The 22,640-nt window shown below is 33.0% G+C and overlaps 1 protein-coding gene across 9 annotated transcripts in view; it reads left to right on the forward strand.

Moving 5' to 3' along the window:
* LOC105149556 (hypothetical protein) overlaps window positions 1-22,640 on the forward strand; it is a 165,690-nt gene that overhangs the window by 95,172 nt on the left and 47,878 nt on the right. For 2 of the 9 annotated variants that reach the window (XM_087411993.1, XM_011062055.2), the window contains exon 1: window positions 1,376-2,880. The exons of 6 other annotated variants lie outside the window; for them this stretch is intronic. The gene's annotated coding sequence lies outside the window, so the exon portion shown is untranslated. Of the gene's footprint in view, window positions 1-1,375; window positions 2,881-22,640 lie in introns of those variants that run through there. One more of the 9 variants, XM_087411994.1, reaches the window with a different exon arrangement.

Genomic DNA, 22,640 nt, shown 5'->3' on the forward strand with positions numbered 1-22,640 from the left:
GTTATTAGATAAAAAAATTAATGGTCGATCAATCACGATCAATTTCAGGAATGGCGTAACTGGCTCACGAGCTGACCGAAGTAGATGCGCTTTATCTTTATTTTCTACAGGACGATCGGTTAGACAGACGTTAGGCGGGGTTAAAGATATCCATATCAAAAAACGTGATTTCTCTTGCCATGTTAAACTGTCAATTATTGTCTTATTGATCTGTTACCACGCGGTCAAACATTTAATTATGTAGATGTAGTGGAAAATTGGAATTGTTATATGTTGCAACTCATAAATCATGCCTATCAACACGCTGAGACAAATGGATAAACCAAAAGATTCTGATTATATCAATCAGAATTGTGGCTACTCAACTATAGAATTTCAATATAATTAAAATTAAATAGCGTTCTAGAATTTTATTACTATTTAATTTTATAATTCTCAACTAGAATTCTATTATAATTCGTCTCCACATCATGTTTCTAACATTAGAACGAAAAATAAATTCTTTTTCTTCTTGTATTGCTCCAAAAATGTCTAATTATATGTCAATATATATGTTGAACGGTCGAATAATCCGTATGAATACGCAAATTATCGTAGCATAACAATGAATCTAATTAATGAGCTAGACACACAGGAATTACGGAACTGCGGTACTACGTTTTAATCATAATGTAGCTCACATTATGGAAGTGCACGCTTAGGTCTGATTGTATATTATAATTAGATCAATAATCTAAAATCGAGGAAATGAGAACTAATGAATCTCCAAGGAATTAATATTTGGAAGCGATTTCAATAACAATAATAATTATTTTATGACCTGAAAACATTACGAAATTTTAAAATAATAAGAGCAAGATTTCAAAAATGACAAAAATAGATTTGATAAATGTAATAAATAATAAATGTTTATAATTGGACGATTTCATTAATCTTAATAATTACTTTACGACCTGAAAGTGTCTTGCAATAATGAGAATAACAGGATTCTAAAGTTACAAAAATAGCATCTAATAATGAAATGCAATAATAATAGACGTGTATAAATATAAATGTGAATTTAACATAACTATAATCTGAAATGCAACGATCGTTTAAATAATTCTAATAAACGACCGGAGTCGAGATTTATAAATACAAAATCTCTCAGGCTATCGTCATTTGCTCTTTTGTATGTATTTGGATCTGATAATTCAATAATCTAAAATCAAAGATAAAAGAAATTCAATAACCTTTTAGAGAATTAATAATCGGACAATAATTTATAAATATTTAATAAATATTTTATAATTAATAAATATTTTATAATCTGAAAATGTTGCAGAATTCTATATAATGACAAGAATAACAGGGTTTCGAAATAACAACAATAGGATCTAATAAGTGTAATAATAAATAACAACGGGAATATATAATTATAAATGTGGATTTAAAATAGTTATAATTCAAAACGCAGTCGTTTGAGTGATCCTTGCGAGCAGTGTTTATAAATACGAAATCTCTCGCGCTATCATTTTATTGCTCTTTTGCGCAGTGTTTTGTAAGCCACATAAGCGAGCTTATTCTGTACATGGACCATCACTTGGAGCCTCGATTTTCTGCTTCATCAAGACATCGCCAACGCAAGCCGACCGGCCGTATGCTAATCGGATGCATGGCGGGGAGGGAGTGCAGAAACGCCACCCTCCAAAGAAGGGCGATACGAAGGGAGAGTCCCCCGGATGATCCCTTCGACCGAGTGAGTGACATCGCGCGCAGGAACAAGGGCGTGCGGATTTTATGATGCGGCTTTTTTTCCTTTTTGGACCCGACGGCGATTACACGCACACGTCGTCCGAACGAACGGACGGACAAACGACGATGACGTGACCGCGTGAAATTGCGTGGGCGATGCAGGATTTGTTGCATGTATCGTTGCAATCGAGGAACGATAAAAAGAACGTAAACAACGGGGTACAGATTTCGGGTAGCGTATGAAAAACTGTTTAATGTGGCTGCATGCATTGTCGATTTAATAATTCGAAATTTTGAGGCGTCCCTTAAATTACTTCAACGGTATTTTAGAGACGGGATGTGCCGATTAACAAGAGGAAAATATCAGTTGCATAAAACTTAATTCGACTTCAACAGAGAAAAATTATCATACTTTCGAAAATGACGTAAATATGTGAGTTTGAAAAAAAGTGCAATCTTTATAATTATTCTCTGTTGTATTTATGTTTCAATTTTGCGTACCTTCTATTTTTTACATAATTCGTAATCGTTAAATATCTTTTTAATATGTGCGTTTTCCTTTACTCACAATTTATCGATTAAATCAATATCCTTAATAAAAGAAATAAATATTTTCTATTCTATCTTTACGCCGGAAATTTCCTAAACGCCATTTATATACGGGAAAACGTAAACGATGCGGACTTCCTGTGGAGTTCTACCCTATTCGGTGCACGTGACTGCCGAGAGCGGCGATAGCGGCATTTAACCTCTCCCATGTGTTCTGCAAAAATCCGGTAATTCGCAGAGAGGACATTCCCTTGATATCGATATCCCTTCGGGGCGCATCGCACGTACATCGAGCCGAGGCACCCTTTCCCTACGGCCCTGCCGACCTCCCACTATCCTCTCTCGGTAGCCGGCAGTAGTGCTCAGTCTCTGTCGAGCTACCATCGTGTTCGGAGGTAGCTTGCTCCGTTTTTTTTTTTCAGCTCACCCGCTCGTGTCACGAGCGTGATCGCACGATCAGAGATAGTGCGTGAGTACATCAAATGCGAGTACGTAATTACATTTCTGTGAACAGTTGAGAAAATTGTGAATCTGCCAGGTGGTAGCTGCACAGCACACGTCGAAACCGATGGGGGATGACGTTCGATGGAGAAAAAGGTATGATTTTGTGCGAAAAGGGTTGAAACTCGGAGGAGTAGGCAGGGTGTGCGTGATGCGTCGCGAGATGCGTCTTTCCTCGGTGAGAGGTTTTCTCCGAGGTAGCGAGGTTTCGCGATCTGGAGAATTTGCAAGATTAGATAGGCTTGGGATCGCGGGTATTCGACAAATACGACGTGATTGAATTCGGCGACGTATCCGCGTGATGTTCGGCGAGCAGCTTGTAATCCGGAGCGTGTGGAGATTGGAATCGTTCAAATATTTGGAGTGTCGAAGGATTCGAATCGGATTTTTATTAGGTCGCATAGTTTGAAAACCGTGATCTTTTTCTTTTCGGATACATTCGAAACGTTGGATGCTTCGAATGGTACACGCGAAAGATAAGACGGAAATTGGAGACTTCGGAGGATTTAAATCTAAGCTTTCAAATATGTCACACTTGATCATCTCTTCTTTATATATATCAAGATTCTTTTTTCTGATATTTGTCGCTTCGACAGCGTTATCACCTTGACATCTCGTTTCGAATCGTACATGCATGAAATAACAGGAAAAAATTTACAAAATTATGTAGAATATTTTTTAAGATTTTTAACAACTAGGATGTTTTCTATGATGAAAATAAATATTAAAATTAATGTTAAAATTAATGCACACAGAAAAATGTTAGTCTACGGCTAAGAAAGTGATTACTAAATTTATTCTTTTTTCTTTTAAATAACGATTTATTTTTAAGCAATCGTTATCTTTAACAAAGAGTATTTTCTTGATAATAGTCCTAAAATAAACTTATTACAAATTTTGAAAAAAATTTTATATTATCATGTACACAAAGGGGAGAATTTTTCTGTTGAAGAATTAAATAATAAAAATCAAAATAACGACTTTGTACATATAATAAGCAAATTGAAATTATTTTAATTTAATAATCTTGATCGAAGTATTAAACTTATTAAAAATATATTTTGATGCTTGTGATGAACTTATGATATATTTGCGGATATATAAAATACTTGAACTCAAGTAATTAATATTTTATCGTATTATTTTTCTATAATATATAGGTTTATAAATGTTTCAATATAAGAAGTTATGGCAAAGACATAAAATAGCACATATTAATAATCGAATTTTTTCTTTATCTATGAGAAACTATAAAAGAGAAAGTCTATAAATGGAAAACTCGTACGATAAGAACTACGATAGAAAGAAAATTAATACTCTATTTTCTCAACTTAAGTAAAAAGTCAATATGACATTTGTGGAGTAACAAATTCAATCTTCTATGTCAATCCCGTATTGACTGCAAGGCTAACTGCCATTTTGAAAAGTAAAATTCTCTCTCGCACTTTGCATAATGCATACGTATTATACTATATTGATTATGACTTTTTAATGAGAATTTAAGAATATCTCAGTAGATTAAATAAAAGTATTATCGGTTTATTTCGTTTTTCTAGTATACACTATTCTAATTTTTATTTAATAATGGAATGCAACTTACTTTTCTTTTATAATCTAAGCCTGTTCAACGAATAAATAATAAGCATGTTCAACCAATAAACAGCGGATTATTTAAGAAATAATATTTTCATATAAATGACAATAATAGGAAATTGTTATATTTCAATCAATTTAATCTATATGCTAATGATATTTTATAATTTAAATAATAAGCATTATTCTAATTCAACAAACGAGCTGACGTAACTCGTCATCATTGATGTATTTTACGTTAAAATAATGACATGTAACGTCAGCTTGTTTGTTGAGTTAGAATAATGACGTCATTGATGTAATCTTTAACGTCAAAATGACGACAAATAACGTTAGCTTGTTTGCTGGGTTAGCGACTATAACGCCGATATAACACGTAATAATAACTAACAATAGGGGGCAGATTATTTGACGGATAATAATACAATTCATATTAATGATAACAATAGCAAATTGTTATACTTTACAATCAATTTATTGTATTTGAGAATCAATTTAATTCATATATTAATTTATAATTAGAATGAAAACTTGACATTTTTAACGTAAACATGATGCTTTGTTTGCTGGATTAGAGAATATTATTATTCTAATTATAAAAATATTAGCATATAGATTAAACTTTCAAGTATAAAAATATTTTCTTATTATCATTAATGCTCTTATTATAATAAAATATTTTCCGTCAGAGTTCGCTCGCTATATTGCTCGTCGTTATCACATGGTACACCAGCATGCCATTATAGTCGCTAATCAGGAACTATTTGTCTACTTTCTCCGCAAAAATATCTCGCTCGTACGGTGTGATCGACCGTAATTTGAGCTAAAAGATTCCTTTCGTCGATAGGATTCAAAGATCCCTACAGGTCGGTACATTGAGCTCTGGCATAAGTCTCCTCGCAATTTCTCCATGAATTTCTCCTGGCAATTTCTAAAAGAGGCGCTCCTCCTTGCGGCTATTACGTGGCTCGTGACCTCGCGCGGAAAAAAGCTCGACGAGAGAATAATAAGCCGGGCGGTGCAATGAATGAATCCGTAGGCGCTAGAAATGAAGAGGCTGTACGCGTCTTGCGATTTTCCGCGACTGTAGACATTAAATTGCGACGAATACTCGGCGGAAACGCACGTAGCGGTATACCTTAACGTTCCCATTACGTCGCGCGCTTCCGGTGATCAGATAACCCGCTAGAAAGCTGGAGTCGCTTCTTCGTCATGTTCACGGTTCAAGGGAATTTGTACACGTAATAAGATTGCTACTTTGATATCTAGTATTTAGATATTTTATTGATAAATTTTATCGCGTTGATATTAAAATTACATTATGTAATAACTATTTAATTTTCTAGAGAGTTAGAAAGGAAAACGAATGACTAAGTGCACTCCTTGCGTGTAATAAGTGCTTTTACATATGTAGGTGATTTAGTTTTCTCTGTATAAGAACAATACTATATTACATGTTAAATATATAAATTTATTTTTGTATAATATTATTTGTACACGGAAAACTAAATTACACACATATATGTAGGAACTTATTACATTTATTCTTGGATTTACAATGTGAAGTTTTTATAAGTTTGTGTAAGTAAAGTTTTTACGTATACATGAGAGGAAAAATTTCAAAAATTGTTTAATCTCTTAGCTGTTTAATTTATTTGTATTAGCAAAAAAATTATAAAAGAGGAAAAAATAAAATTCACACACATTTTAGAATTACATAAAATATGACGTGTAATTCAAGTAACTTTATTTGACATCAGAATGCAATTTATTCTGTGATTATTCTAGTTGTTAGCTATACAATTTAAAGATTTTTAAAGATACGCCTGCGCTTCTAGTGTTTTTATTATTTACAAAAATTTATCAGGAAGGTACTTTTTAAACGTAAAACTTAAACATTTATTAATATGTATAAAGAGATTATATCTTAATATATATATTGCATTATTTTATTTAATATATTATTTTTGGAACGTAAATTAATAAGGGGACTAAGAATATGTCCCAAATTGCAGTTAACGCGATTAAGTGACCCTGACTTGAGCAGTGGTGTGGTGAACCTTAACGAAGGTTCGTTCCCACGATTGGCGAACGTGTATATACGGTCGCGGAGCTTCCCAAACTTCGAAGCGTCATAATTTGACAACGCCCACGGGCGGAGTGTCGTAATTTTCGAGCTTAATGATCCGAAATATCCTGATGTCGCATTTTCAACCTGATGATCGAAGTTTTCCTTGGTTCACGATTCTAGCGAAAAAAGAGAGAAATGAGATCTGGAAATGTTCTTTGTTCGCACGAGAAAAGGGATGGCTGCGAAGCACGGCGGTTTAATCGACACGATTCTAACTTTGACTTCCTCTTCTTTTAAGAGCGAAGTACGTGTAAGTTACAGCACCGCACTGCAGTGCAGTGCCGGTGCAGTGCGGCTGCAAGGAAGGGCCGAGTGCGCATCCTCATTCGCACCCTTTTAAAGGTATTGTCAGCGTCTGAATATGCCCGGTTCAATGACGATAACAATTGTGACTATTATTATCGTTTTTTTTCTTTTACCACGTCGATATTTCCTGCGAGAAAAATTCTCGACTACTCGAAGAGAATACCTCAACTCGAATAAATTAAATCTCGCACAACTCCAGGTTGCATAATAAAATGTTTTATGGCGCATTGGTTCTTGCAAGGACACGTCTGCTTATCGTCAATAAAAATTTACATTATTTCTTTTCCTTTCTTATGAACGTTTTCTTTTCCTTTACGTATCTAATTAAAAGCTTTTAGGATTTAATCTCGCGAAGGAAATCGTCTGAGCAGGGAAAGAAGAATATATCCCGTGGGTGCAGTCGAGAGCTTTGACTTAGGATCGAGTGGGTGGAAGGTTATCCTGGGAGATCGGAGACTGCGTTCGCGAGACTTCTCTTGAGGATGGTGGAAGGAGGTTTTCCGCCCCTTTTGCGGAAGGGGCTACGATTCGTTTAGTGACCATAAAGAGCACGTGATTGTCTGCTCTTGGAAACTCCCGACAAGGAAAAGTCATCAGATGAAACTTGATGTGAAAGTTTCTGGTCTATTTGTAATTGTTTTATCAGAGATGTTTTTATTAATTGTTGCGATATTATTGATGTTCATAATTTTTTCGTGCCATTAAACGCAATATTGATAATATTTTCGTAGAATGGTTTGAGACTTGTTAGCTTTTTTACTTCTTTTTGCGTTAAATAACAAGCACACATAAGGAATAATTTAAGAAATTAATTTTTTCATTAAATAAATGAACGTTTACGGGGAATTTTTATGATTATATTAATAAATAAATATTCAATACTGTGTGTGAAAATTTGTAAGAGGAAAAATGATTGTAATTACCACAATTCAATTATAATTTTCAATGCCTAAGAGTATTTTTTAGAAAACTATAAATATAATTATTATTATTAATTATAGCATATAGTAATAATAACTATAATGGAGTTTTTAATTATTTTACTATATAATTATAGCCACAAACACGAAGATTTTTTTCTCAATGTGATTCAAGGAGAAAAGTACAATCCAGAGCGTCTATCTCGGAAACAACAAACTTTTCGATACTCAGAGTAAACTCATACTAAACTAGTAGTGCAAAAATTTATCTCGAAGTAGTATTTTCTTTTAAAGTTCATTTCTTTAAAGCGACTAACTTCCGCCCCTTCGTAAAAACTAAGACGGCACCTGACCCTTCTCACATAGTTCTAGTAAGGTTGCCGTCTCCCAGGAGTAATACACATCCCTTCGTGATCTTTGCGATTATCCAGCACGGAACAGTGCAGTTTTTCTCCCTCGAACAGCAATCTTACTCGACGTTTTCCCGGAGTGCAAGATAAAAACAAATCTTTCGCGTCCGTTACTGGCGCTTCGTTCCTTATCTAGATCGTTTCACCGACGAGACAGATCCGCGTTGTATTATTATGTGATACTGACTGAACTTCCCAGACAATTGCCGTGAGAGTAAAGTGCTTTTGCAAAAGGATGGAAAAGGGCATTTTCAAGGGTGGTGGATAATTCGTGGGAACATTTCGTAGGAAGGATATGTGCGACAAGGGTTGACAAGGGATGAGGGGTGAGGAACGAAACTCTGAGAAAGGCAGAGACCAATTTATAAACGTAAATGTCGCGCGAAATGAGTTCCAGACTATCTAATTATTTTTTAACAAAATTACTAGTTTTTTGTAATTCAAGGAAATTGTTGTTATTTTTCTTTGTAAGAAGCATACTTATTTGTGATCTAATATTAATTAGCAGTTTCGAGCAGTTTGAGAATATAAAAATAAAGATATTAAAAAGTTCCCTAAACGCGTTACTAGATACATTTATTATTTTCTTGGCATAGAAAAAAATGGTTGCGTCTCAATTCTTGATGGTCGGTTCTTAAATTCAACCAGCATCCCGCCAACTGTATTGAATACTGCGAGAAAAATGAAGGCAGCTTCGAGAGAGGATCAAAAAGAAGGAAAACAAGGAGTCAACGAAAGTCCTCTGAAATTCCTACAAGACGAGGAGACACAAGTACTAGTGCGAAGCATGTCGGATCTCAAGACCTCCTTCGTCCCTTTGGGCTTCCTCTGTCTCTCTGTCTTTTCTCGTTTCCTTCCTCTCCTCGCTTCTTCATAGTGCTGAGCTGTCGCGATTTACTCGTACGAAAGCCACCCCTTGGCGTATCTCTAATGCGGCAGTCGGACACGCGTGTCGTCATCTGTGCCTCCATTCGCATGCAGAATCTTCATCCCTCTCGTAAAACGTTTCTTTTTCTTGCAACTTGAAAAAGCGACGTAATTTCTATTTCAAGGAAAATTTTATTGTGCACATAAGATGTTTCATGCATGAATCTTTTTTATCGGTTTAACATAGATTCCTTTTTCAAGAGAAAGACTTCAATGCTTTTGTATTATAAGCAAATAATAAAGTAAGAATTTTTAAAAGTTAAGTTTTATGAAAACCATAGTTTGAAACGTATATATAGTAGTATAGTTAAATGGAACACGAAAAGAACAGTTTTGCTGAAGTATCTAAAAATTTAATTAAATGATTTTGAAAATAATTTGATTGGGCCATCAAAATAATTTTGTAAAAATTTCAAAATTTCACGATGAGCAATGCTGCAAAAAGTTCTAGGATATTCTATCATCCAATTTGAGTCCTACATAATTATCTTTATGGTCAAACAAATTATTTTTAGATTTGTCACTATTAGATACTAAAGGAGCAATGATAATCTAATCCCTTAAGTTGATTAAAAATAACATTTTGTTAATTTCTGCGTGTCAAAATGTAAATCATTCTATTTCTATGATTTATTTCAAAGTAAACACAACGTCCATATTAACGTATCTCCTTTTAAATAATAAACTATAAATTTGAGTCAAATTTAATATATTTATATTTTCTTGAAGTAAATTATTCAATTCCATTGTTTTACTTAAATTAACGATATTTTTAGTAAAACTAATGGCAAATAATATAAAAATATCACTATATAAAAATGATTAAAAATAACTCAAATTGTGGTATAATGGGATATATGGATTTAATAGTGTATCTAAAATTTTAAATACTTCGATAAAATCGTTCTTTTCACATATCATTCACGTAAATGCAAATAGAATTTTTAATTTTCATTGCTATCTCTGGCCCAGTAAAATTAAAATTTCAAACTTACGTAATAATAACTTTCGAAGTTCATCTTCTATTCCCATCGAGTCGAATTAAAAATTCGCCGCGAAGATATAAACTTCTCCCATTTTCCACGTCTATTCCCGAGCGAATACTCACGCCGAACTTTCTGTCGGTCAGAAAATCACGCTCGACGAGAAATGTCGCGCTTGAAAACATAATACATTGGCGAGAAGTTTTTACTTAGATTTTTTAGTTAGACCGAGAGAGAAACTTACAAGAGCCGGTGACCATGTCTCGTGTTTCCGCATTTTTCATATATCCGAATTTCTTCTGTGTTCCCTCGCAATCGCGTATAGTCACTCACGTTTCTGTCATTTTATCTTCGTAGCGATTTTATTTCTCATCCGCATGGCATTCTCGGTTTTCCGCGATAAGAAAATATCTGCGGCACAACGTCAGCAGTGCAATTGCGATATGTCTCGATCTTTTTTTTCTCTTTTTTCTCTTCTTTTATGTACATCGATGATGCTTTTTTCCAGAGCATTTTTCTAGAGGCACAGAAAATGCTCCCTGCGATATTTCTGTAATGAAACCGCGTCTGTTCTCGAGATGCTACATCGATGAAATCACAAAAAGGGACAGAAAAAAACCCGGCACGTAAGAGACTGAAAAAAAATTGCAAGAAGCATAAACAAGATAAAAGGATGAGAGTGTAGTGAATTGTAATAAAATGCAGCAGATAACAATAGCCTTTTTATTTGTTGCCAATAGAATACAAATATTATAAATCGATTATCATACATATATGTATAGAGTTGTAAGCTAGCGTTATGGAAATGATTTTATTGAATATTGTTAACAAACGTGAAATAAATTAATATCTTAACTTTTATATAAGACGGAAAAGCCATTATAATGACGCAGAAATAGTACATATTTTGTTAACGTTGTGAAATTTTGAAAATAAATCCCTGCTCTCTAAAGATTAAATACATTTACGATCCAATATCGAAATAAATTAGGAGGATATTTTTATACAATCTAGATATGTTTTTTTTTATGTTAATGTCAAATATGGAAACTGCTTTTTTCTTATATGTCGAACGATTGATTGAGATGCTTTAAAGTCCGTCGCCTTATATAGAAAGGATCATTTCGTGGACTACTTATTATGCAGCTTAAATGGCCCGACGAGAACGTGTCGCACATGAGAATCGGTTCTGTCGAACGTTACAGACTTATAATTTACGAGGACTCAAGCCTCTGACAGCGGTAGACCGTAATGAATCGTAATAAGTCCTCGGTCATTACGCAATTATGTCCGATTATGCGATTCGCCGGTTCGGCCATTAACGCGATCGATATTATAATTAACATGAAAGATCAATCTTCTGAAAGCGATACATATATACGCAAAGACATAGTGACAAGATTATGAAAGACGAATCGAGATATTTTCCACAGTTGTTTAAAACATTATTAATTGTATCGCGCGCGAATCAGCAATTGCTACATTTTTTATTTCCATTAAATTACATCCAATATAAAGTTTATATAAATATGAATTTTGAATAAAATGTTGAATATTTACGCAATACTAATTTACATATTATTTATTTATTTCTCATATTTGTTTCTATATTTGAGCCCTCTCTCTTTCTCTCTCGATTTATTATTGTATGTTAATCACATGATGCGTAAATAAAAAACCAGTACATATAATGTATGAAAAATATTTCAGACTCATTAGATTGGAAGATATTGATATCATATTGAAGTAATCTTTTTATGCAAAGCTACCGCATCTCGTTTGACTCTATAATTGAGAATGAATGCATCAAAAGATTACCAATTAGCGCAATCAATAACTGCTAGCTCGGATAAATTGATACCAATGGAAGACGGGAGTCCGCGGCACGGTAATGCTAATGTAAGGCTTTGTTATGATATTGCACAGCTGGAAAGTGCATCGAATATGCCGGTCAAACGCGATTATTATCAAGCATCGGATTTCATCGTAAAACACTTTCTCCTCACATCATATCTCATGCCCACCCTAGCTGTATCGTCATTAGAGTCTCGTTGCAACGTGTTCCGCTGCAACTGCGCTCTCCTAAATGACGTATCGTTCGACTGCAATTTATTCCGCGTCAACCGCGAAACCCGGTTTTATTTGCGTTTACAACACAAGTTTCAACTACCAACAAATGAGACTGAAAATGGCGTTTATTCGTTTATTCAAACAAGTCGCGTAGCAATGAAAAATTACCTCTATTTTAAAAATATATAAATATTGCCACACAGGGAAAAAAATTAAGTATTTTAAAATTTAAGTAGATATATAAAAATAATTTTGTTGGACAATAAAAATAATTATGCAGAAAATTCAAGCATGATGAGGGATGCTGCAAAAAATTTTAACATTAACTGTGCTTAATAGAAAAAGCAGCTTTGCAACTGTTACAAAATTCTTTAATATGATTGATCTTGCCTTTAGTTTTTCATTAAATCTAAATTTATTATAATATGTATATAAACCAATCACATAAAAAATCACATTAAAAAATCTTATGACAGTTGTGCAAAGCTGCTTTTTCCATTGAACGCAACTATTCTATAGTACTCAATTTGAGCGTATTACACTGATAGAAAAGTTTTTGGTATTTATGACGATTATAATTATTTACTACCATAACTATGGTTATTACTGTTATAATGTTAGCAATAATAATTTTATATATATATATATATATAGTTCTTTTAATAAAATTGATATTTAGCAAAAATGACTACAAATTATTATTAATTATTATTAATTATTACTATAAAAATAGTTACAATTTTATAGTTTGATTATAATTTATAGTAATTTTAATAATTATATAAAATATATATAGCTAGTCTAAAAAATGATTATGAATTACAGATAAATTATAATAAATAATTATTTTTATAATAATAATTACAATTATATTCACGTTACCAATTATGTTTGTTGATAGAACTATATATGTATAACATTCTAGCAGTAGCAATTATAATTATATGGTAATATATAATTATTATAGATACACACATAGTTAAACATAAAAAATTTTTCTCTCGGTGTACATAATTATTTTGATAATCCAACAAAATTATTTTCAGATTTGTACGTAGCTAAATTTTTAGATACTTCAACAAAATCGTTCTTTCTTTCTATGCATTGACGTAAAATATCATCAATTTTCTAAAAGTTCTCTAAACACTTCTTTTCAAACTCGTTGTGTGGCACAAATGAATCTGCATTGACGAACGCGACGCATTCATTTTGACAATTGCTCTTATTTAGCGTTTGCGAAAGAATTCCATCGCAAAGCTACACAAGACTCGCTATTGTACGGGGCCGCTTATCAATTTGTCGTGCGGGCCCCGGCAGTATTTGCAGTAACAATCAGACTGTCGACGAGAGTGTTGGGCGAGCGAAAAGCGGATTGTCCCATTGTTTTTGCGCCAACAATGCCGGGTGCAGCGGGGTGGCTGATTTAAATTAGTCCCCGAAAGAGAGGGTGACGCTACAAATTTCGACAGGGACGATGGGAGGAGGGGACGCCTCTTGCTATTTCCCTTGACGTATCCTGATTAATGTTTCATTTAAATTCACGAGCGTGCTACCGGTGCCGTCGTTGTTGCTGTTGCCGTTGCTGTTGCTGCCGGCAAAACCGAGAAGCACCGAAACAAAACGAGCCGAGTACCATGGCGTTCATCCCTTCGAAGTCGATCGTGCTTATCCTTAATCGCCCGCCCGTCGTCCTTAATTCTTATTAATGGTTCTTAACGCGCTCCGAAGATAATAACCGACGATAATCGATGTGCGTCTGCAGGATAATACCGACTGCTTGCTAAATGCGCCAAAAGTTTTTGTCGCCGAGTAATTCGCTTTCTATCGTTCGGCGGCTTTATTCAATCGCGAACAATAAGGTGCGTAAAAGGAAATTTATGTAATTTTCTCACGAGGTATATCGATGCGTAAATCAAAGTACACGTTCCCGAAACATTTGGGATTGACTTCAGGCAGTTCAATGATCAAATCGAGCTCCTACAAAAAATACTGCGAATTCCAATCTCTCAATAGGAATTTCGTTGGTTAAATGAAAGTCCATTCGCACTTGGATAAACTATTCGATCAGCCAGTCCGACTCACATTATGCACTTGCGTGATATTGCCAGCTGGGAATCAAAGGAATTGATTTATTCGATTCTCCGAACAACCGTCGCTCGATCATTCTCACTGGCCAATAGCCAATATCAACTATGATCGCCTATATTTGCACCGTAAGATTCTGCGAAAGACGTTTTCTCGTACTTCACTCTTTCTTTCCTTCTTTGAATGTTTATTAATAATTGAAAACTTTCTCTGCATATTAAATAAGATAAGAATTATTATTCAATGTACTCTTATGAGATTTTTATTATATAGGTACGTTTCTTCTAAATGTTCATTAATAATTGAAAATATCTTTTGAACATTTCTTGAGAGATAAGAATTATTATTTATTTATATCATTTAACATATTTTATTATTTGACATATTTTAGTGAGTCTTCCGGATTATTTTCAGAAAATTCATATATTAATTATTAATAATAGAAATAATATACTGTGTAAATAAATAAATTTTATATAATTTATTTCACGACAAAACTAATTATAATCTTGATAATACACTAAATTTCTTGCAGTGAAATCTCATTCCAAGATAATGAAAATACAACCATCCTTGAGAAAAAGAAAGAGAGAGAGAGAGAGAGAGAGGGAGAGAGGGAGAGAGAAAATAAGTGGAAATATTTTACTTCTTGAAAAAGAATTTATTTTGCACTGAACTCTCATTCCAAAAAAAGTAAGATTTCACTTCTTTGAAGTAAAAATTTATTCTAAAAAGAATGAAAATTGTCACTCTTTTTTAAGAAGTGAAGGATTATATATCACTTTCTTGGAGTGAGATTTCAGTGCAAAAAATTTAGAGTGTACCATTTTTTAGAATTATTATAATTTCTTTTTCTAAGAATATAAAATATATGATTTTTAATATTAATAATATAATAAAGTTTCTTTAAAATAGTGTATAAGAAGAAACTTATAACAAAAAATATGTCAAATAATATAATATATTAAATAAATAATTCTTATATCTTATTGGAAATATTCAGAAAATATTTCCAAAATAGCAATATTTATAATTATTGTCATTTATCCCTACGTGATGCAATTGAAAAAAAGGAGTTTTATTTCTTCTTCGAAACAATTGCTCGCATTTGGTTGCAAAGCAAGAAGTGAATTCGTTTCCCAGTTTTGTCTGTGGCTTCGAATGATCGATAGGAATCCTAATGACATTGTCGCGATCAGTTCACGCAGAACAATCCAGCAATCGCATGTTCTATGCTCCATTCCGTCGTGTAATGAACTTCGGAAGTCAGGAACGATGCTCCCTAAATCATTTACTTCTTCCCTCGCTCTCAGATAGGGAACTATGCATCGTCAAACACGATTACGGAGAGCAAGAGAAAGTCTCTTCGTTTCAAAAGTTGGGATTTCGTTCAACTTTTCTCATCGCAACGAATTCAATTCCGCGAAATTTACTATCCCCCAAAATTTCATCAACGCGATATTTCATGGAGTGACCTTACAAAGAATTGACTTCAGAAACATTCGACCCCAATCTGTTTCGGATGGAACTTTCTGTTTTATCATCATTATAGTATAAAAAACTATAATGTACACAATTTGTTCTCAGATTTCTTTTAAATTAAAAGTTCTTTTAAATTAAAAGAGAAATGGATTGTTAATGAATATTATAAGAATATTAATTTTTATAGTATCTTATATCTCTGTCATTAAATTTAAAGCGAAAAAGAATACGTCAAAATGTATGGAGGTCTTGTATAAAAATTAATCATTTTTCTAAAAAAAAAAAACAAAGAAAATAAAAAAACGTCTTTATTTTAAGGGATTGAAAAAAGAATTCTTTTTTCGATCCGATTATATTTGAAAATGCATTTTTCAGCCGATTATATCAGATTCGTGGGGACCCTCTTGACGTGGTATTTCAAATTTCCTCGCGGCCGGATGCCTTCACGACGGAGAGGGTGCATTCTCCCAGGGAAATCCTTATCGACGTCCCTTTATCGGCGTACCCTCTTTTCGGAACTCCCCTACGAGCGTTATTACCGAAACCGACGTCGCTCGAACGCGAACAAATATCTTACTTCGTCTCCTGTAGGCGTCAGATGTTAAATGGCGTGCCATCGACGTTCTCGTATGGCGGATAATAAAGTGAAGAAGTCACTCTGCAATATCGAAGCAACTTGGTTCCGACGGTAGAATATAAATGCTGTCTTAAATGAACAACAATAGACCGGTGCGATAAACATGGTAATAGATTGTCGATCGACGCTCGTCGGATTAAGATGAATGATTTCTCGCTTTTCTCGTTATAGGTATTTCTCGTTGCCACGAGAAAAATTTATTCGATTGAAAGAGAAGTAGATTGCTTGAATTAACTTTATCACAGTCTTAGAAACTCCATGAAGTTTGTTCAAAATTTTTGTATATAAAATTTTTTTATATAATCAAGACGAATAGAGAAATTGTATAAAGTTCTATTTATTGAAGCGTCTTAGAAACTTAAATTGCGTAAAAAATTTGATGAAAACATTACGACAGATTTTCTGTCCAGATATTCGTGCCAAGTTGCAGTAAATCCTTGATGTATAAGAAATGCTTGAAAACTCTATTTCCTTTTTCTTTTTTTCTTTCTATCCAATTTATATCTGTGCATTTATAAACTTTCTTTTGCTTTTTTCTGAAAATTATTATATATTACTTTTACTTATATACGAAAAGAACAGTTTTGCTAAAATATCTAAAATTTTTATTAGATACAGATTTGAAAATAATTTTATTGAGCTATTACAAAATAATTATGTTATATAATACTCAAGATAGTTGTTAGAATGTGAAAAATTTTTGCAGCATTATGAACGTATATAATTATTTTAATAGTCCAATAAAATTATTTTCAGATCTATGTCTAGCTAAATTTTTAGATACTTCAAGAATTGTTCTTTTCGAAAAATATTTGAATGTAACTCCATTTTTAGATAGGATCACTATATACAGGTAATTGTAACTGAAAAATAAAAAAAATCGAAATTAATCATTCTGTAACTTCATAACTATTTAATTAATTAAAAAATTTTTTGAAAATGCAATCAAAATTTTATATTCTAAATAAATGAGATAATTAATTTTAATTAAATATTGAAAAAATTGTTATCTTATTTCCAAAATCATTCTTTCTCTTCATATAAGATAGAAAATATTCGAACAAGTAGTATCCTGTTACACATCTTGATAATACAGTTCGACATCTCTCCGCAAAGATCCTTTGTCCAAACAATTTTTATTCAACGACGGGATATAGTGATTCGAAGAAGCCAACAAAGACGAGAGGTTCTCGTTACAAAGAGTCAAATGTCGAGTATTTGTTTGGACGAAGAGCCCCTCCAATCGGGGTGGACGTCTCGATTTATCCAGACGGGTGAGACCAACGTGGGGGTGGAGAGCGAGAGGAGATCGATTGCATATGATGCACGATTATGTGCAGTCGGAAAGTCGCTAACTGGCCATCGTGCGGAGGCGTTCGACCGGATTTAAACGGACGAAAATAAGCCACGTTCCTCTCGCAACACCCAGTTGCTGTCTGTTGCACATTCGTTTGACGAACACGTGTAATATCGATCATTCCATTCGCATACCATTCGTACGCAACGCAACGCGTATTTACGCGTTCGTCGTCGAATTAAATCGACAACCTGTGGACGAGGACGCACACATCGATTCCTACCATCAGACGGATCGTCATGTTTGCTTTTTAATCCGGTGTCATTGAAATGCTATAATGTTGCACGGATGATTTTAAGAAATTAATAGTTTTATGGAATGATAGATAATTTATTTTAATATAGATAATAAAATAAACTACTAAAGCCCGATTGCATCAACGTTATTTTGATTTTAAGTGAGGCTTAAAACTCTTTCTGTTTCTGTCTTTTTTTCGCTTTAAAATGAGACAGAGAGAGTTTTAAGTTTTGCTTAAAGTCAAAGTAACGTTGGTGCAACTGGGCCTTAGTGTAATATATAAAGCACTTTTATTTATTGTAACGTAAAGCGAGTATATAAGAAATAGATGTTTAAAAGCTTTCGAGTCATTATGACCTAGTCTCCATGACACGAGTTAAGGATATATTAGACGTATAGTCTCTGCAAAAAGTTACTGGAATTGGAAATTTGTATACTTTTCGTATAAGAGATTAATATTTATATTTAACAATACAATTTTAGTTTAAATGATCTCGTTTTTATCTCAATTATTTTTTTAAAACATATCTATCTATTTTGAAATAATTTTTATCACATTTTAAATCGTTGCCAAACTTTTTGTATCTACGTTTTATTTTCAAATACAATGTAGATGAATTTCTAATTTTGTTCATTTAAAAAATATATTAATTTAAATCATGATTTATACCTGCTCGATGAATCTTTTTATGTGTAAAAGGTAAATGAATATAAAAAGTACATCTATAAACATGACATTATTTTCAGACATTTTTAATTAAAAAGGGTCTTCATTGTTTTAACCAATTTTTAATAAAGAATTAAGTTTCAGAAACATAACAAAACTTTATCAATCGATTCTAATATTATAAACAAATCTTGATTTTTTTATAATATTAGAATCTCGAAAAAATTCTGATTTTAAGATATTCGTATATAATGTGAAAAGTATAAGAGATACTTATTTGTGCCTTTTATCTCTCTGGTTTGTACCATCTAGCGTCTACAAAACTCGTTCTTATTAATAAACAGAACGAAAATTGAGACTAAGTAATAAATCAATAAATATCTATTGAGTGACAATGGTGAATGTCTGACAAGGTCTCTCTAAAGATTCGCTGAGCTTACGCGTTATATTCTTGTCAAGCCGATGAATTAGGCATGTGTGACGTATACATTAGGCCGATCTAACGAGCTCGAGGCCACTCCGACGAACTCGACAAAGATTATTCGCTTTTTCGAGTTTGCTCTCGAGTGGTGCTCGTTTCTATAGCGAAAGAGCGCCGATCCTTTCAAATTCATCGCATTGGAAAGAGCAGAGTCAATGAAGATTATTGTGTCTTCTTAAAATTCTCGATCATCAGGATCCGACGAAATTATTCGTGAGTCCTTACGACAATAAGCCCTTCGCAAGGGCTCCTCTCGTCGTTCGTCTCGTGCACTACAAAGAAACTCGGTAATAAGGGTCGACGGTCGAAGGGTACCTCTTTCCGCAATAATTTTTCCACCATTATGCGCCATAGAAATTGCGAAGGTAGACCGTTTTTCAATTCTCAGCAACGTTGATTTTCCGAGATATTTAAAATATTCTCTAATTTTTTAAATGTGAAATCTTAATCTTAAAAAATGACTAAAAATTTACTCCAATTCCTTTTTCCGAGTAGAATTTCACTCAAAGAAAAATTAGGAAATAGATTATCTGAATAATGTTACTTGCTATAATCATACGGAGAAACATGCGAATGATATTTAAAAACGAGAATACAATATATATGATAATTTTAATCATTTAAAATAACAGAAATGCTTTTTATGAATTTATAGAAAATTAGATCTAATGACATAGAGCTTGTATTAAAACCAGATTTGCGAAAAGTAAAATTTGTATTCGGCTTTTTTAGCATATCTTTAAATCATAGAAAATTTATGTATTATTTTTGTCTCAGCTGCGTCGAATTGCATCTACGTCACGTGTATACAATACATTATGTATATCTGCGAGAGTGAACGGAACAGGAATATTAATATTCTTGAAAAGATTTATTCGTCGAATCTTCGTCCTATCTTATGTTATCGATTTGGGTTTCCAGTAAACAGTGAGTGTTCGTTCGCAGATACGAAAGGGTTGTGGCTGAAACACTCGCGTTTAATCCCATTACAATGTTCCTCTAAATAGTCGAGTTAGTACGAATTATGTAGCCGGCTTCGCGTTGATTACTGCAATCTACTCGCAGCAGGTCCATATAGAAAGCAAGAGCAACAACAGCTTTCGGTAGGGGATGCGAGTCGGACGAAGTTATCTACCACGTGAGGGGAGAAAGTAGCAAAGTGAGATTCATTTATTCCCGTGATGCAACGGTATGAAATATTCTTACAAACTCGCCGCACGGAACTTCGCGTCTCTCACACCTCATATCTTTCGAGCCCCATTTTTTACATTTAATCGTCAGAGCTCTTTCCGGAGTACTTCGTGTTGTACATGGAAAGAATGGTTTTGTTGAAGTATCTAAAAATTTAGCTACATACAGATTTGAAAATAATTTTGTTCAACTATCAAAATTTTGTAGAAGTTCAAGTTAATTGTTCCACTGAAAAATAATTCGGTAATAGCTATCAGATGTTAAGTAAAATAATTTTAATTAAATGTTTTGTTATAATAAAAAATCAAATTTTACCTTTTGACGAATCTTTAATAATTATTACCGATCGTGACTGGTTATATTATTACGCTTTTAGTAATATTTATATATTATATTATAACATATATTTATGGAAGAGTAAAATTATTTTTTATTATATTAATCCGAACATTTAGTTGAAATTATTTTATTCACGATTTATTAGCTATTACTAAAGTTTCTTTTTAGTGTGAAATATCAAAATTTTTGCAGCATTATTTATCAAGCTTGAATTTTCTACATAATTATTTTGATTCAACAAAATTATTTTTAAATCTGTAAGTATGTATCTTTTTTAAATACTTTAACAAATTCTTTCCGTGTAAGTATACTTTTACGCGACGAACAAATGCAATAAACAAAATTAAATTTCGCGATGTACGAACACTGTGTGCATTATCTTTGTATTGCGTATATACCTCGCTTTCCAAAAATTCGCGGAATATCGTTAATGAACGGAATGCTTTTAAGTGATCGCAAAGAAGAAAGAGAAATCCCTTGAAGGGACGTTTCAAATCGCCCTGGGGGATCTCGTCGTTGTGAGAGTAAATCTACTCCAAGGTAACTTTGTGCTAACGTCGAGGCGTCGTACGCGACTTGACGAAGTTTGTTAAGCAACACAAAGAAGAATTCTTAATCCCATTTTCTCAACGCTTCCTTCTTTGGAACGACGCCTGACAGATTTGTTCGCTCGCAGGATTACAATCCGAACCTCTTGAGTCGAGTCCAATAATCTTTTCCACGTGTGAAAATATTACAGACACTTAAAGTCCTCTTCTATCTTGTCGTTCGTATAAATCAATACGTCGAACAACGGAAGAAATAGAGAAGTTTCATATCTTGAAGGGAAACAGTAAACGAGACATCTAGACAGAAGATATCCGTTCGATATTCATTCTTTCATAGTTAGAATGTAACGTTGTCTATTCTATTTTCAAGGTATGTCGACATATTCTATTAAACAAAAATTTAGTGATAGCTACTAAATCTTGTAAAATAATTTCAACTAAATGTTCGATTAATATAATAAGAAATAATTTTACTTTTCTTTAAATATGTTATATTACACTGTTCAACAAAAAAATACTTTTTTCTTTCCAAAGTACGATACTATGTTTTCCAAAGATTTTTTCACTGAACACGATGTCATTTTCAGAATTTGTATATTAAAATTTTTAGTAAATTGCGGTAGTTTTTTTATCTATTTCACTCTAATCCATTAAAATTCTTGATGTACTCATTTGAAAGCATTTTCATAGACAAATCATAGACTTTATTTAGAACAAAGTTTTTGTTTTATAAATAAAAATGGTCAAAAATATTATCTTTTGCTCACCTTACTTTAATTTACTCAAAATCCTGACGTGCTACGCAAATTCTACTAGCAACATTTTGCGTTTTGCGTGAGAAAATCTTCGGAGTATGTACTATGGTACTTTGGAGAAAATTTCAACGGTGTTATTAATTAAGTCTAGTAATTTTTATAAAAAAGTTATTACAAACACAGGAACAGTAAAGAGAGAGAGAAAATATACAATGTAATTTTGAAATTGATTTTATAGAATGTGATCGTTGTTGATTATTGAGAAGATTCAAGTATTTTCAGCTATCTCATATTGCGAATAATCTTTGCTTCTTACGCATCGAGATATAATCTCTCTCGTGACGCGTCAAAAGGGGATACGCACTAATATTGACAGAAGTAATGCCAAAGCTAACACCCCAAAATACGGTAACGTGATCCCCGTAGCCAAGTACGCGGATCGAACATAATTATGTCGCGATCCCAAGTGTATTTGTCGAACAACTTAGTGGACAACACGATATTTCATCAGAAATATATGAATCAATATGGTATAATATATGTAGAAAAATTGATCGAAAATAATTTTAAATATAAGGATTTTTTGGAAACGGAGTACAAATTTAACGAACTTGTAATTGAAATTATATAACAATTTAATTTCATAAGATTAAATTTTGATGAATTTAACCGTTTTATATTGCAGAAATGTACAGTAAATATGAAAACCGCAGAAATCCGTATGCTGTTGCCTAGCT

Source organism: Acromyrmex echinatior, chromosome 12, assembly GCF_024713525.1.
Source record: "Acromyrmex echinatior isolate Ae372 chromosome 12, ASM2471352v2, whole genome shotgun sequence".
Classification (NCBI taxonomy): Eukaryota; Metazoa; Arthropoda; class Insecta; order Hymenoptera; family Formicidae; genus Acromyrmex; species Acromyrmex echinatior.